At 39.4% G+C, this 16,464-nt stretch overlaps 1 protein-coding gene across 1 annotated transcript in view; it reads right to left on the bottom strand.

Moving 5' to 3' along the window:
• Moxd1 (monooxygenase DBH like 1) overlaps window positions 1–16,464 on the bottom strand; it is an 80,942-nt gene that overhangs the window by 30,813 nt on the left and 33,665 nt on the right. The gene's annotated exons all lie outside the window — the stretch shown is intronic.

The raw sequence follows: 16,464 nt of genomic DNA, 5'->3' as shown, positions 1-16,464 counted from the left end.
CAGACTGTTCTGACTCTGACGTCTCTTCTGATGAGAATGTGCTGTGGCGGGAAGTGTGTTGGAAAGCCACCAATGCTACAAGTCACTACCAGCAGGAGGGAGATGAAAGGCTGCGGTAGCTGGAGACAGCTGGTGCAACAGAAAGGCATCACAGGTTAAAGCCAGGAGGGCTTTTGGGAAACCACAAGCACACAAAGCTACCATTAGAGAAGCTGTATCAGGCTGGAAGTCCTGCGCTGGGGATTACTGACCTCCTCATTACCCAAGTCCTTTGGCCTGTTACTATGTTCTTTCCTTAAAGAGAACAGAAGACAGCGTGTCTCCAGTGAACCCGCCAGAGCTTCATGGAGAATTTGATTATAACTCCATTTATAGATTACAAATTGAGGGTAGAACCTAAAAGGAAAAACCAAAATGATTTTTTGAGGAGGAAACTACTTAAAAGTGGACAGGAGGCTTGATACAGACCTGGGTGCTGATTGGGCAAGGAGATGAAGAGTAGTGTAGAAGAAGCAGTGACCTTTGAAACATAAAAGAAGTGGGAGAGAGAGCGAGAAAAGAGAAGGCAGTGGTCTAGTCCTGCCCCCACACTGAGCTGGGTTAGAATGTCTTTGTGGTTTCAAGATGTCCTTCTTGCACCTATTTATTACAACATCTTATGTATAAGATGTTGTAACACTTAGCTGATGTAACACCTGTTCTGAATTTTGTACCATAAATTAACAATTTTCAGATCTGTACATTTTTATGGAGGTCATGAATGCCCCTGCAATTGTTTGGAACACAGACAACATGAGGCTACATGTGTCCATGGTGATTACTACTGTCTTTATCTCAAACTAAATCTTTCTGTATTTTGCTTTACTCTAACGTGGTAGTAAAGAGGGGAGAAGGAGCTTTCTTGTCCTATCCAACTGCAAGGAACCAGTGACTGGAATATTCTTTGGAACAGTTTCTATTTTCTCATTCTTCCAAGTTATCTGTCTAAGATGTGGTTCCTTGCTTGTTGGAACATGAGTGAAGGAGTGGAAGGAAGCTATCCAAAACCAACATGCACTTCAATAAATCAAAATGTAAAAACCAGGGAGAGGCAATGGGCAGAAAGGAGGATGAGCTGGAAACTTCGTAAGGTTCTATCACTCGTCTTCCTGCTATCCGTGTTCCTGGTGCTTGGCTTCATGACCCTTCCACTCCCTACCCCCTCAGGCCCCAGGATATTGTCCATAGGAAAGTCCATAAACTCTGGCAAAGGGCACCCAGAGGTTGTCTGGCTCTTAAAGTGGAGCTGCCTCAAGCAGAACTAGCACTTAGGCTGATCTCTGTATGATTCGGTTGACACGCTCATGAGAAGATGGTAGGAGAAATAGCTCACCCCTCGCCGCCCTGGCCTCACCCTCATCTCTGAAGTGGATGACATGAGACTAACAATACATTTAACCTGACTGAGTGTGGAATGGAGTCTTTTCCCATAAATATTCCACTCTGAGAACAAGTCAGGGATGAGAATGAAGCCTATCTTGATGTGACGTCTGAAAACTGACAAGAATGAAGTTGGCATCTAGAGGAGGTGACAAAAGGAGACTGAACTAGGGTAGAAATGGAAAAAAAGAATGAAGAAAACAGAAGTAGATATTTTAGAGAAATTATTAGAAAATATTAGATATTTTAAAGAAAATATCTAATAAAAAAATTTTAAAAAAGAAAACAGAAGTAGGAAGAGAGAGGAGAATTCTTGGAAATCATTCCCCCTATACTGCAGTCTAGAATTCTCATGAGAACCACTATCCTATCTATACACACCACAATTAATGAGCTCTGGGATGGGTACCCAGCCCATCAAGCTGTACTTAGGTTTCTTAAACTATAAGAAATATTCCACTGTCCCTGAAAGGCCACAGTTAGGAGGTCAGCAGATGTCACAAGTGACATGTTTGTGACCTGGTACAGTGGGTTCCACAAAGACAGCCCAGAGAAGACAAAGACCTGGGGAAGCTTTGCTATCCAGGGTTTCTTTATCAGTCCCTTCTTGCCATTCTGCGATGTGGTCACCCTTCCCTCCTCAGTTAATACACTTCTTTTCCTCCCAAGCTGGTTCACCTCCTTCCCCCTGTCACTCTTTTTGTGGCAATAAAAAGCTTTCGAACACAAACACAGGGTGCCTGTTCATCTGTGTTCCCTGAACACACACCACCTGAAGTTGCCTTTTTTTATCTTAGAAATATTTCCACCTAAACTTGTTCTTACTTACTGTTTTAACTGGATCTGGGAAAGTTATCAGTCATTTCAGCAAAGTCCCTGTTAAGAGTCATGTGTGTGTGTGTGTGTGTGTGTGTGTGTGTGTGTGTGTGTGTGAATATTTTATTTTTGTAGAAAAATAAAGCTCGGACAGTAGAATTCAGAGCATTTTGCTATTCATTTAATAACTCTGTAGGCTTGATTTGTTTTGCTGTGAGGAAAACACTAATTCACAGTACATATTTAAAATTCTTATTTTATCACTAAATGGCCTCTGAGAAGTTATTTACCATTGTGGCCTCCACTCCCCATCATTGAAGTGCTTACAAGGACATGTTGCCATAGAAATAACCCCACATTAGAGAGCACCAACCCAATATCAATACTCACATTTCTCTCCATAACTTTTTATTTCTTTAAAAAAATTAAACCATATTTTTTTATGAGCCATCATAGTTAATTAGCAGGAGTTCACACAAACCTTAAAATATTTTCTTCTATCAACCAACTCTCTGCATGCTGATTTACAGTTAGATCTAAGCAGGTTCTGACAGGCTATGGCCCAGGAGAAACACTATAGGAAATAATATTTTTTCTCACAAATGTAGGAGAAAATAATTTTTTCTCACAAATGTAGAAGAAAAAAATTAAAATGTGTTCAGCATAAAGAAATGAACAGTCTTTGAGAAGGCAGGCATATATGTATTGATTTAAACATTATTCAAACATCTATATGCATATGGGTCACTATAGAGTGTTCATATATGCACCCTTTCTATGTTTTATATATATCAGGGAAATTTTCTAATTTAAATGTTACTGGTGTTTTCCAAATACTGAGTTAAGACAGCACAATTAATCTCCTCTTACAATTTGTTTTAGAATTTTATATTTAGATTACTATGATAGGTTTTGTCAGACTGTATATATTCCATTTGAAAACTCAACTATGCCCCCTGAGGCTTTCCTCGCTTAAATTCACCAAAACGGTTGTATTACTTAAAGCTGCTGTGAAACCTTCGCAGCTTAAATGTGTGGATACCTTGACAGCTTCATCCCCTCACAAGAGGATGCCAGCAAGTGTCTCTCCTGGATTCTGGGCGGAGGATTTCCTACTCCCTGAGTTGTAGTTCTATTCCAGGTCTCCATGGAAGATCTGCCTCCTGGACTCATCTTGTTTGTCTTTGTTATGTGTTCCATTTATTATTTTTTCAATGTATGATTTCAGGGTCTTAATGCCAACAGGACAGGACAGAACTTAATTACCAACAGATGGCTCTCAGAATACAATGTCACAGCCCCAAATTAGAAGTGGAAAATTTTTTCATTCAATCCTATATGACTTACAAAGAAAAAACAAGTTGAACATATCAATTAAATCCTTCAGGTTTTAACTCTTATCTCCCTTGTAAGAAAATATAGAAACTCTTCAAACTTTGATTGCCTTTATTAAGTAGGATTTATCAAAATAATTTGGTAATTTTAAACAAAGAATGCTATTTTAGCATTTATTCATCATAATTTAAAGGTTTATTTGCTAGAGGAACTCAATAAATGAGGTGTCTTGTTTTTACTTCTGAGAGCAAGGAAATAAGGCAATGGCAGTTTTTTATATCTTCAGACATAATCTAAGGATGAGATCTAGTTGCACACAACATAAATTACCAACATTGCTTCCTGGAAACGTCTCTTCCAGACTCTATCCGAGAGCCCAGAATTCATTACTCTCTTAAAGGCCTACAAAGTAAATTCTCTTTTATCAGCAATGAAGAGAGAAGATACTGATGCTGTTCTTCCTCTAAGATTCCAAATAAACTTGCTTTGACCTGATAACTACCCGGCTTGTGCAATAATCGTCTGCTTTCCTGACTTTTGGTTTCAGCTGTTCAACAGAGCTCATCAGCCTTGCCCTTCAGTTAAATGCAGACTCCTCAGATACAGGTCACCCTTTTAAAGTTCATTTGTCCTAGAGAGAAAACAGATGTGTTGAACATTGTTGCAAGTCACCAGATCTTCTCCCTTTTAGTCTAGATTCGAGTCATTGATTCTGCAAAGATTTACTGAGCTCTTGGGATCTATGTGCAGTGCTGAAGATCAAAAATGGCATAAAACAGCAGTCCAGGGACTTAGAAGTTAAAACAGTGATGTTAGATGTAAGTGGGACCATCATTTGTTCATCTGTTACGCACACACACACACCACTCCACATGTATTGTGAGATTTAGTTTTATGTAATCTTTATGTGGCATTGAGACTGGTGTTTACTACTCTTGCTTTATAAATAAAGAAACTGAGGACCAGTTGAGTAGCATGGATACAGCCTCTGAGTACTGAGCCCAATTCACGTTCAGTTTAATGTCTTCAGTCTCATTTTGAAGACAACACTGGTTGACAGCTACTTTGACCTGTATGGACTGCAGGTGAACTGCAAACTGAGGACTGGGGTCAGAAAAGGAATTAGAATTTTGAGACCAAAAATTATTTTGAATTATGGCATTGCTTCAAAGGTTGTTTTATTTTATGGAGTATCTCTTATTGGCAGAAAAGAGAAATACTTTTAATAGAAAGGCATTGTTGCTCATTATTGATTTGGGAACTATCATTCCTACAACTGAGACATACAGCCTAGGTTCAGTGAGTAAAGTACAAGGGCCTGAGTGCGCATGCCTGAGGCTTGGGTGTGCAGTATCCAGGTAAAAGCTGGCCGCAGTGGTGTGTGTCTCTAACTCCAGCTCTGGGATTGTAAGGCAAAGAAGATCCCGGCTGGCCAGCCTGTCTATCCTAAGCAGGACAAGCTCTGGGTTCCATGAAAGGCTCTGTCTCAAAACACAAGGTGGAGAGCAATTGAAGAAACTGCCTGATACAGATGTCTGGCCTCCACATGTGCACACATGTTTACCTGCCTGTGTTTGCACACACACACACAGGAAAAGGAAACATGGTGTTTTGTGTTTTACAAAAGATAAATTGATAGATTCTTGACGTTGTGTCTTTTTCTTGTTATCTATTTGTTTAAGTAGGAGTAAACATATTTAAAGTCTCCATTCATAGGACAATTATGTAAAAACTGTGAAAACAATCTCGTTCATCTCAGGACCTGATGGACTAAACACTGCTGTTGCTGTCTGTGGGTGACTCTCCTGTCTGCAGAGGTAAGCAACTCCTACTCTAGTAAGTTTGTCTGTCTTCATTGATGGCCCACACTTCATTAGCCTTCTCAAACCATGTAAGGCTCCTGATGCCTTCGAGATATGTAACTAAGTTACTCTTCTCCCACAGATGTCAGCACTCAGAGACCTAGGCATGTAAGGGTTTGTGCTTCACAACGATGATACCCCGGACTCAAATAGTAAGCAACAGCAAGGAGCATTTATTCTGCAGAGAAGCTGCATGCAGGGTTGCACCATACATCAGGATGGAAGTCAGAGGTGTTGACTTGTTTTTGACTGCTCCAGTTCTGGGAAACAGGAACTTAGGCCTACTCTCCCAAACTGCCAGTTTGCAGTCTGCCATGGAGTCAGCCTGGCTCTGACTGACTCAGTCCTCTCAGGTGAATGTCTGCTTAGGCTTTGCAGCTGTTTGCTTGTGTTCTATTTAATAAATTAAGGCCTAGAGAAAGCATTTTAATATTCTCTACATAGGAACTACCCCATGAAGTCAGGCTTTGTAACATTTGCCTCTCATCTTAACCTTCCAGCAGAATTCAGCAAATTCTGCTTCCCCACTACCACCAGGAGCTCCAGGTGGGTCTCCAGTACAAGCTTGAGGTTTGTAATCTCAGTAGACTTAACCTGGTTTTGTTTCATTGTTGTTGTTATTGTTTTTGTTTTGTTATTTTTTCCTAAATATTCCACCTCATTTTAAACAAAACAAATGCAATAGTTTGCTAGAATTTAAATATTCTTAGGCTATGAGACATAAAAATTACATTGAATAATGAATCTACTTACAAATGAAACATAAAATTCATAGGTGATTTATTCTATATCTGGGTATTTTTCCCAGGCATATAAAAGCCAAACTACATTTAACTTTGTAATTCACTCTCCTTAGGTGCTCAAAGGAAAAGCTCCCAATCTTAGAGATAGGGTAGTTCTCTTTTCTCGGCGGATAAAGAAGAGATCTGAAGAGCTGATAGGCTGAATTATAACCATGGTTCTAAGAAAGAACTTACCTCTCTCTGAACTTTGAACCATCAGTTCCTTTTAGATGATTATTATGGTCCCAACGCATAGCATCAAATGTATGCATAGGAGCGTCTTCGTCTTCCTCTGCAACAGCTCTCAGGCCCTCTGAGCCCTGCCAAGGCCACTCCCCCAGCATCAGTCGCCTTTCCTCTCACCTTGCCCTGTCCAAATACCTACAACAGAACTCCTAGCTCTAGTGAGCTGATTTCTTGATTCTACAGCAGACCATCCCATTTCTCCAAATGCAGTAGTTTTGACTATGGGAATGACCCAGTGGGGAAAACGCATGTTTCTCAAGGATGAAGATCCAAATCTAATACTCAGTGACCAAGAAAAAATCTGGGTGCAGTAGTGCATGCCCATAACCCTAGCACTGGGAAGGCAAGCAGGAAGATTACTGGGCTTACTGGCCTGGCAGTCTGAGCAAATTAGTGAGCTCCAGGTTCAGTGAGAGACCCTGTCTCAAAAATCAGATGGAGAAACAATGGACATCCCTTGTTGAAGTTTCACTTCTACATTCACATACTATACACATGTGCTCACATAGACATGTACTCACATCTACATGTGCTCACATAAACATGTGCTGACATATATATGTACCCATATACACATGCACTCATATACACATGTGCTCACATATACTTGTACCCACATACACATGTGATCACACACACATGTACTCATATAAACATGTACTCATATAAACATGTGCTCACATATACATGTACTCACACACATGTACACACAGAGATACACATGTACTCATACTCACATGTACTCTTTGAATACATACATGTTCTTTGTTTCTGCTCAAAAACCAAAAACAAACAAAACAATCCAATTCATTTCAGGGACTGGGAGATGTTTTGGTGGGTAAATATGCTTTTCCTGCAAAGCATGAGGGGCACAATTTGAATCCCACAACTCATGCCAAAAACCAGACGTGGCTGAGTGTGCCTATAAGCCCAGCATAAAAGGCAGAGAGCTATAGGGGAGGGCACCGATGTCCTACTTGGTCTTCTGTATACATGCATACCCACACGTCTACATGTACCACACACATACATGAACAGGGATGGGAAAGAAAGAAGGGGAAGAGAAACACATATAAACATGATAAAAAAATACAGTCTTTATTTAATGGCCTCTCCTACATGATCTTTCTGGTCCTTTCGCGAGCCCTTCTAACACCCCCAGTACTATCTTTGCCTCCAAGTCTTTGGTCATGCACTTATAAACTTCTAAAGCCCAAATGTGACAAAATAAAGTCTGACCACTTAATACTTGAGCCTTTGACAGAAGGTAACAAGGTATTCTGAACATCCCTTACAACCATCTATGTTTTCAGCTATCAGGTGTCAATGACCAACCTACCTAGTGTTAAAAGGATACTGGGAAGTTAATCACACATCAGTGGTCATGTGAGAGACATGTTTAGAAACTAACCTGGTAAGTATATTTAAATGCATAATGTCTATACTCATGACCAGTGTATCTTGTAATCAAACCATCAGTGGAACTACCAATAAATAAAATTATGCTTATAACCTTATAAACCATGATAAAAACCTACAAGTCACTTTGAATGCTCAGCAGTGGAAGATGACCACAAAAATAGGGCTTGTACAAAGCAAAGGATTGAATTAGGAACTAAATGCTTATTATATTTTAACCTGCAAAAAGAAAAAAAGTGTGGTAATTTGATAAAATGGCTTTCAAAGTAACTTTAAAAAGAAGGTAAACTAAACCAAGTAAAAACTTACATAATATTATAGGTATTTCTTTGACCATAAAAATATAAAGAATATAGATATATGTCACCATTTGTCAACTTAGAGGCATCACTAATTTTTTTAAAACATTTTTTAGAAATGTTTCTCACTCTTACTTGTTTAACAGTTTAAGTAGACTTTGGGTCTAGTTAATTTTGGTGTGTAATACTTTTATTTGAAAGCTTTAATGAAATTAGAGCATAAACAGGAAAAACATTTGAGGCATCAAAATAAAAATAAGTATTATTATGTTGGACATGAAGCAACAGGAGAGCAGTCTCCTGTTGGCAAATAAGAGCCTTGTCTTAGGAGACAGAGCTAAGGGCATGCTCCTTTATTCTCCTAGCGGGGAGCGATCAAGAATGCAGCTATTGCAATTTCTTTTGAACATCTCCAGTGCAGGGAACAAGGCCTGACAGTGGAATCCCCTGTGATTATTAACTCAAGCCGAAGATGTAAATTATTCCATAATGGTAACCTTAGCACTTCAATAAATAGTATTTGGAAATATGCGATCACATCAACAAACTGTTGGAAAATTTTAATTGTTGTGTAGTGTAAATCATTACTCAGAGAGCTGCTGTTCCCTATTTAGCATTGCAAAGAAGAACTTAGTTTTCTGACCTTGTAAATTTAGTGGTTGTAAATCTTACAAGCCTAACCTCAGTAGAAGAGAGCATACACAATAAAGTGTGTTGGGTAGCAATCTAACTGCTTAGAACATAGAAATCTAAAGAAAAGATGGTCAGAGTATTCAATTCCAAGATATAAAAGAATTGACATACCTCAGCAAAGCCAGTCAACTATAAACAAATATATTTCAACTTTCTACTCAGAAGTATCTGGAAATGATCAACAAAATCAAAGTGAATTTCTTTGAATTATTGGATAATTGCATTCAAGTAATTAGTGCTTTTTCAAAAGTTCTGAAAATTGTTTATAGATTATTAAAAATGACCACACACACACATATATGTATATATACATATATATATACACATATACATATATATATATATGTGGAGATTCTTTTCAAATTTCACATGTTAAAATGGAGATGTAGATAAATAACAGCCATTTATGACTTAAATTTAAATTCTAGTTTAATTGATAATGAGCTTATTTTTTCACTAGACTTTATTTTTTAACATCCATAAAATAAAATGTTGACAAGATCAGACAGCTAGTCCAGATTGTCAGAGAAGAAAAAAGACATATCTCAACCTCAAGTGCTTGCTAAGCATTTTCAAATAAGTTCCAGGGTTATTTGTAAACATGTACTATATCTGTTTTGCCAATACAAAAACCAAGATTCAGAGAAGTTATTAAAGGTCAAGGGTGGGACAAGTATTTGAAAGCTTTTCTGTGAAAGACAATGCCCTTCAACCTCAGTTAAATAACTAAAATTAAATCATCCCACTCTTGTGCTCATATTATCTATGTATACAGCAGTCATGGAGACCAGGGTATTAGACTCCAAGAGCCATCCTATCCCACCTCCAGCTCTATGGCTTTGGAGAAAATGTCTATCAGTTCTGAGCCTTGGTTTGCTCTTCTGAGAAATGGCATGACTGTTAAGTGAAGCAATGTCTGGGATACGTTAAGCAATCTGTAACCATGTGTTGTCTAAAATTTGACACTTATAAAGCATTTGCACTAGATATACACACTGATACCAAGATCGTGGCAGTTAAGGGAAAAAGCTAAGATACATCCTTGCTCGTGACTCTCATAGCCATGGTTGTAATGAGGAGCTTGCACTGAGCTTCCCACCGAAGGGATGAATTTTACCTTGAAGGCATGAAGTCAAAGATCAACTACTATGGATATAATAACTGGTTAAATGATTATAGAAAAAAGACAGAATGGACTGAGGATATGGCTCAATGGTTGTCTTAGTCAGGGTTTCTATTCCTACATAAATATCATGACCAAGAAGCAAGTTGGGGAGGAAAGGGTTTATTCAGCTTCCACATTGCTGTTTATTACCAAAGGAAGTCAAGACTGGAACTCAAGCAGGTCAGGAAGCAGGAGCTGATGCAGAGGCCATGGAGGGATGTTCCTTACTGGCTTGCTTCCCATGGCTTGCTCAGCCTGCTCTCTTACAGAACCCAAGACTTCCAGCCCAAGGATGGTACCACCCACAAGGGGCCCTATCCCCCTGATCACTAATTGAGAAAATGCCCCACAGCTGGATCTCATGGAGGTACTTCCCCAACTGAAGCTCCATTTTCTGTGATAACTCCAGCCTGTGTCAAGTTGGCACACAAAACCAGCCAGTATAATTGACCCCTTGTCAACTTGACACACAAACACATCACTATTAAGCCTCAACCCTTACATTTTTATTTATCCCCAAGATCTAAAGTCCCACAGTCTTTACATATGAAAAGTTCAATTGCTTTAAAATGTCCAATATCTTTTAAAATTCAAGGTCTCTTAACTGTGGGCTCCACTAAAATACATTCTTCCTTCAAGAGGGAAAAATATCAGAGCACAGTCACAATCAAAAGCAAAACCATTGTCTAGGAACCACTCATGATCTTCTGGGCTCCTCTAAGGACTTTGGTCACTTCTCCAGCTCTGCCCTTTATACCATACATCTTGTCTTTTAGGCTCCAGAGGCCTGTACTGCTGCTGCTGTCCTTGGTGGTCATTGCATGGTACTGGCATTCCCAACCTGGGCCATCAATTGCAACTGAGGCTGCACCTTCACCAATGGCCTCCCATGGCCTCTCATTGTGCTGAGCCTCAGCTGCTCTACGTGACCCCCTCATGCCTTTAAAACCAGTACCACCTGGGTGACTCTTACACATTACCAAGTCCTGCTGCAGCACAAGGTACAACCTTAGCTATCTCTGGAACACAGCCTCTTTGTGCTCTCAGAAAATACTTCCCAGAAGATGTCACCTCAATGATGCTGGTCTCTTCTTAATCACCGCTAATTTCTTAGCTCCAGCTAACCAGCATCAATAGTTCCAGTAATGCAAAGTTTTCACTTTAGTAGTTCTCGTATCTTGTTAATCACAGCTGATACTTCAGCCCTAGCTAACCAAAACCACAGAATCATCACAATCAAAACAACATGGCCCTGATAAGAGTCTTTAATCTTTCACAAGTCAGGCCTCCATCTCTGCACTGTTCTCAACATGATCTTCCAAGCTCCTACAGAACATCCCACAGAATTCTTAACAACCAGTAGCTCTTCTAGCTCAAAGTTCCAAAGTCCTTCCACAGTCCTCCCGAAAACATGGTCAGGTTGTCATGGGAATACCCCACTCCTGGTACCAATTTGTCTTAGTTGGGGTTTCTATTCCTGCACAAACATCATGATCAAGAAGCAAGTTGGGGAGGAAAGGGTTTATTCAGCTTACTTCCACATTGCTGTTTATTACCAAAGGTAGTCAGGACTGGAACTCAAGCAGGTCAGGAAGCAGGAGCTGATGCAGAGGCCTTGGAGGGATGTTCCTTACTAGCTTGCTCAGCCTGCTCTCTTATAGAACCCAAGACTTCCTTCCCAGGGATGGCACCACTCATAAGGGGCCCTATCCCCTTGATCACTAATTGAGAAAATGCCCCACAGCTGGATCACATGGAGGCACTTCCCCAACTGAAACTCCCTTCTCTGTGATAACTCCAGCCTGTGTCAAGTTGGCACACAAAACCAAACAGTACAGTGGTTAAGGTCCTCATTGTGAAAGTAAGATGACTCAAGTTCAGACCCCCAGAATCCAACTAAATGAAGGGTGTGCATGGAGCTTCATTTTTAATTCCAGTCCAGGAAAGTCAGGACTTCCCTGAGGTAAACCAGCTAGAGAGATAACTGATGGGTGAACTCAGAGCTTTATGTCCCAACTCAAAGAGTAAGGAAGCAGAGTGAATCATGGACAACTCCTAACATACATGTACACCCACACACAGGAAAGCAAACATGCACATGTTTACATAGACCACACAGTAATACATACATGGAACAACAAAATTACATGAAAAGTTTAATATTCAGGAGAACCAAAGGTGGCTTTTAGCTAGGTGGCTTTAGGTGCTAAATTTTCTTTTTCAGTTTTGAAGCAGAATTTTGCTACACTATCTCAGGCTGCCCTTAAAGCCATAATCCTCTAGTGTCTACTTCAAGAATCCTGAGATTATACATGTGTTAAATGTGGCCAATAAGCACATCATAAATAAATAATCTTGACATCATTTTAGGTTTGTATATTGCTGTAATTTGGGTTTCTATTGCTGTGAAAAACACTAGGACCAAAAAGCAAGTTGGGAAGGAAAGGGTTTATTTAGCATACACTTCCACATCATAGTCCATCCCTGAAGAAAGCCAGGACAGGAACTCAAACTGGGCTGGAACCTGAGGCAGAGCTGATGCAGAAGCCCCGGAGGGGTGCTGCTTATTGGATTGTTTCCCATGGCTTGCTCAGCCTGCTTTCTTATAGAACTCAGGACCACCAGCCTAGGGATGGCACCATTGGCTGGGCCTTCCCCAACTGAACACTAATTGAGAAAATGCCCTACAATTGTATCTCATGGAGGCATTTCTTCAACTAAGGCATCCTCTCTGATGACTGTAGCTTGTGTCAAATTAACACACAAAACCAGCTAGTATATATATCATAAAATGGAAAGCACATATATATATACACACATATATACATATACATATATGTATATATATGTGTGTGTATATATATATATATATATATATATATATATATGTGAAGCCCATGTACATCTAAACTATTAGAAAAGGTTGAACAGCCTTGACATGGAAACAGACATTATTTGAATATTCTGATAAACTCAAGTCATAGTCCCTAAGGAAGATCCCTTTATTTCCACAAGAACTGAAGGGCCACCACCAGATTTGTAGGAACAGTCACAGCTTCCCTTCCAATACTCATGTGCATGTATATGTAATTAAGAGGCAGCCTCGATTTCTCTTTTGGAAAGTGTGACGCAATATGCCAAAGTTTTAACACTAAAGGATGCTGTTAACCCCACAAAATGATATCATTTAAGACAAAACTGTAATCGCATGTAGGTATAAAAGGCTACAGTTCCCTTTTGATATTTCACAATAGGAGTCTTGGTATGGTTGGGGCAGTCAGTGATTTTAAGAAAAATGGTTTCTCTTACAAGAAGTCACTGAGCATTCCAATTTGACATGCATGCATTACTTTACGTGATAAAAGGCACAGGCAGCACTGAATACTGTCTCAAACAGACACTCTCTTGTCCTTTGCAATTCAGATGTATGGATGAAAGCTTGGTGCTGGACAGTTAAGATACATAATGGTCAGAGGGAGCATGTACCTAGATGGCACTGTTGTCTAGCACTGCTGTGTTTTCAGGACTTCTTCAAGCTGAGAAGCAATAGACATCTAGTGCATGCTAAAAGCTATTTACATGGTCTTGCTTTTACTCAACATTTAAAATATTGATACAGTGAGATTCGGTGAGAATTTGGTTTCAATGAGGAAATGGTTTCCTTAAGGTTTGGCAACAAAATGACTTAAAGACATTCTTTTAAAAGCCAGCTAGGCAGTCTTCAGCATTGCTTCTAAAGCGCCCTTACTTTGTAAATATTAGTGTACAGATATAACTTTGGTTTCACTAGAACATAAATCTTTTTCCCTACCTGAAGAAAGCATTCTCTATCTCAGAAGTTGTTCTGATTTATAATGGAAGCAGCTGTGGTTTTCAGGAAGTATCTGGGTTTTCAGTGTCTGTGTTTCCACAAATAAATATACAATGCACCAAGGAATAAATGATGCCAATACAATAAATTGTTGAATTATAAAAATGTGTTCTTAATAATGCTATATGCATGGCTGTGTCTGCCTAAGTTCAGCTATCTTGTATTCTATGTTGTAGCATCCCACAGAAGCTAGATGAATCCCTGTGACTACAGTCACATGGCATTGTAAGCCATCATGTGGATTCTGGACATCAATCCTGGGTCCTCTCTAAAAGTAGAAGGTATACTTAACCACTAAGTCATTTCTCTAGTAGCCTTGGTTCTTCTTCATGGGCACAATACCACATTCTGATAGTAAATGCTCAGTGTTTATTCAACCTTCAAATACGTGTTGAGACATATTATAAAATATAGTATTAATTCTACTATGAAAAGTATTGTACTATGTTCTATAAAATACTAGTATATGGGAAAAGCCTGAAACATGAGAGTTTTTGGAAAGTCAGTTGGATGGTGTTTTGCTGGGGTAAACACATGAAGGAACACTTCATTAAAGTAGACACAGATGTGAAGGGCTAAGGCAGACTCGTGAGGAACATTTTGCTGAAGCAGACACAGGAGAGAGGATGTTCTGCTAAAGCAAGCATGTGAAAGGACACGTGATGAGGGATTCTTTGCTAACAACATACGTGTATTGTTCTGCCTTATATTGTGTACTTGAGCTGCATTTGTTGAGACTCCATAGAAAGAAATGCACCATGTAGAAGATCACAGCCATCCATGGAACTGAGTACAGGGTCCTCAATGAAGGAGTTAGAGAAAGGACCAATGGAGCTGAGGGGTTTGCAGCCCCTTAGGACGAACAACAATATGAACTAACTAGTACCCTCAGAGCTCCCAGGGTCTCAACCACCAACCAAGGACTGCACATGGAGGGGTCTGATTGTTCTGGCAGCATGTGTATAGTAGAGGATTGCAAATTCGATCATCAATAGAAGGAGAGGACCTCTGCCCTGTGAAGGTTCTGTGCCCCAGTATAGGGGAATGCCAGGGCCAATAAGTGGGAAAGGGTGGGGTGGCAGGCATGGGGAAGGGGGAGGCAACAGGGGTTTGTTTTTGTTGTTTTTGTTTGTTTCTTTGTTTTTTGGAGGGGAAACTGGAAAAGGAGAAATTTATATGTAAATAAAGAAAATATCTAATAAAAAAAAAAAGAAAGAAAGAAAGAAATGCACCAAAAAAGTTCAGGTGCTGTGCTGCAGTTTCATGCTGCTTTGGGGGACTCAAGCTGATTAGATGAACTTGCTGAGGCAAAACCATGCTGAGGAAAGGCACATGGAGGGCACAAGGTGTTTTGAGGGGTATAAATAGGTGTTCCCTCCTGCTGACTCATGCTGAGGCTGAGGCCTGGCTGTCTCTGCCTGGTAGTGTCACCTCTGCTTCTAACCTGCCGCTATTGAACTGGACTGTATCCATGAACTATTTGTAAGTGGATCGAGCTGCTGCTGTTAACCTGTGAAAACTGAACTGCTAATTTCCAGACAACACAGATGGGAGTTGCTCCAAAGAACCTTTCTAAACAAGTCCATTCTCCCCGACCCCTCAACCCCAGGTATCCTTTCTTTTTTATTACATCTGGTGGGTGGTGGGCTACAAGGGAGGTTAAAGAGTTTAAGAACATCATTAAAAATAAGTTGGAAAAAATGAAGGAGCATTCTGAAGTACAGAATGAAAGAGGGGCATGGAATTTGAGGTGGGCAGGTGATAGAGATAAGCTGTGAGAAGGCAAGGGGGAGCAGGTACCCAGGAAGCAAAGGGAATCATCAGTGAGCCAATCACAATTCAGATGACTGTTGGTTGTTTTCAATTCTACCACACACTTTGAAGAGGCCTAAATTCTCCAGGGTAGAAGCAGAAAAGCTATATGTACATTTCTTTAAAAAAAAATCTCTATGTAATACAGGTTCATTATAAATACATTTTCTGAAACAGTTGGTGAACGACTTTATGGATAGACCATCTTAATACACACACCATCATGCCTACAATTCATTCCTTGGTGCAGCAGAACTGTCAACTCTTAGCTTAGCTACGATGGAGGTAAAATCCTTTGGGGATGTGAGGGTCATTGAAGTACAGCCTTATTACAATGAACTCTAATGTCTAAAAATTGCTTTTATTTTGGGCTTGTACCAAAGTTAGAGCCAAGATTGTAAGCTCTACTAAAAACAAAAGAAAACAAACAAACAAAAAGACCTTATCTATGTTCATTAAAAAAATACTACTAGTGATGTATTATTTTAAAATATACAGTTAATATGTTTGGAGTTATTTAAAATTTATATTGAGAAAAACATATGTATTTTCAGTATTGCTGCAAACATCTACATAAGACTGTTCAATTGATTGTTGTTTTATATCAAACAATTTTTATAATACTCATTTTATTGTTACAACATTTTATAAATTTTAAAGAATATGCCAAAATAAAAATAAAAAGAGATGTATTACAGGTATTGAAGGGGGAGGTCTTTGGGAGGAGTTGTGGTAGAAAAGGGAA

This window comes from Mastomys coucha, unplaced genomic scaffold (assembly GCF_008632895.1).
Source record: "Mastomys coucha isolate ucsf_1 unplaced genomic scaffold, UCSF_Mcou_1 pScaffold2, whole genome shotgun sequence".
Classification (NCBI taxonomy): Eukaryota; Metazoa; Chordata; class Mammalia; order Rodentia; family Muridae; genus Mastomys; species Mastomys coucha.
The sequence above is the reverse complement of the archived record's forward strand: the minus strand, read 5'-3'. Positions and strand labels throughout refer to the sequence as shown.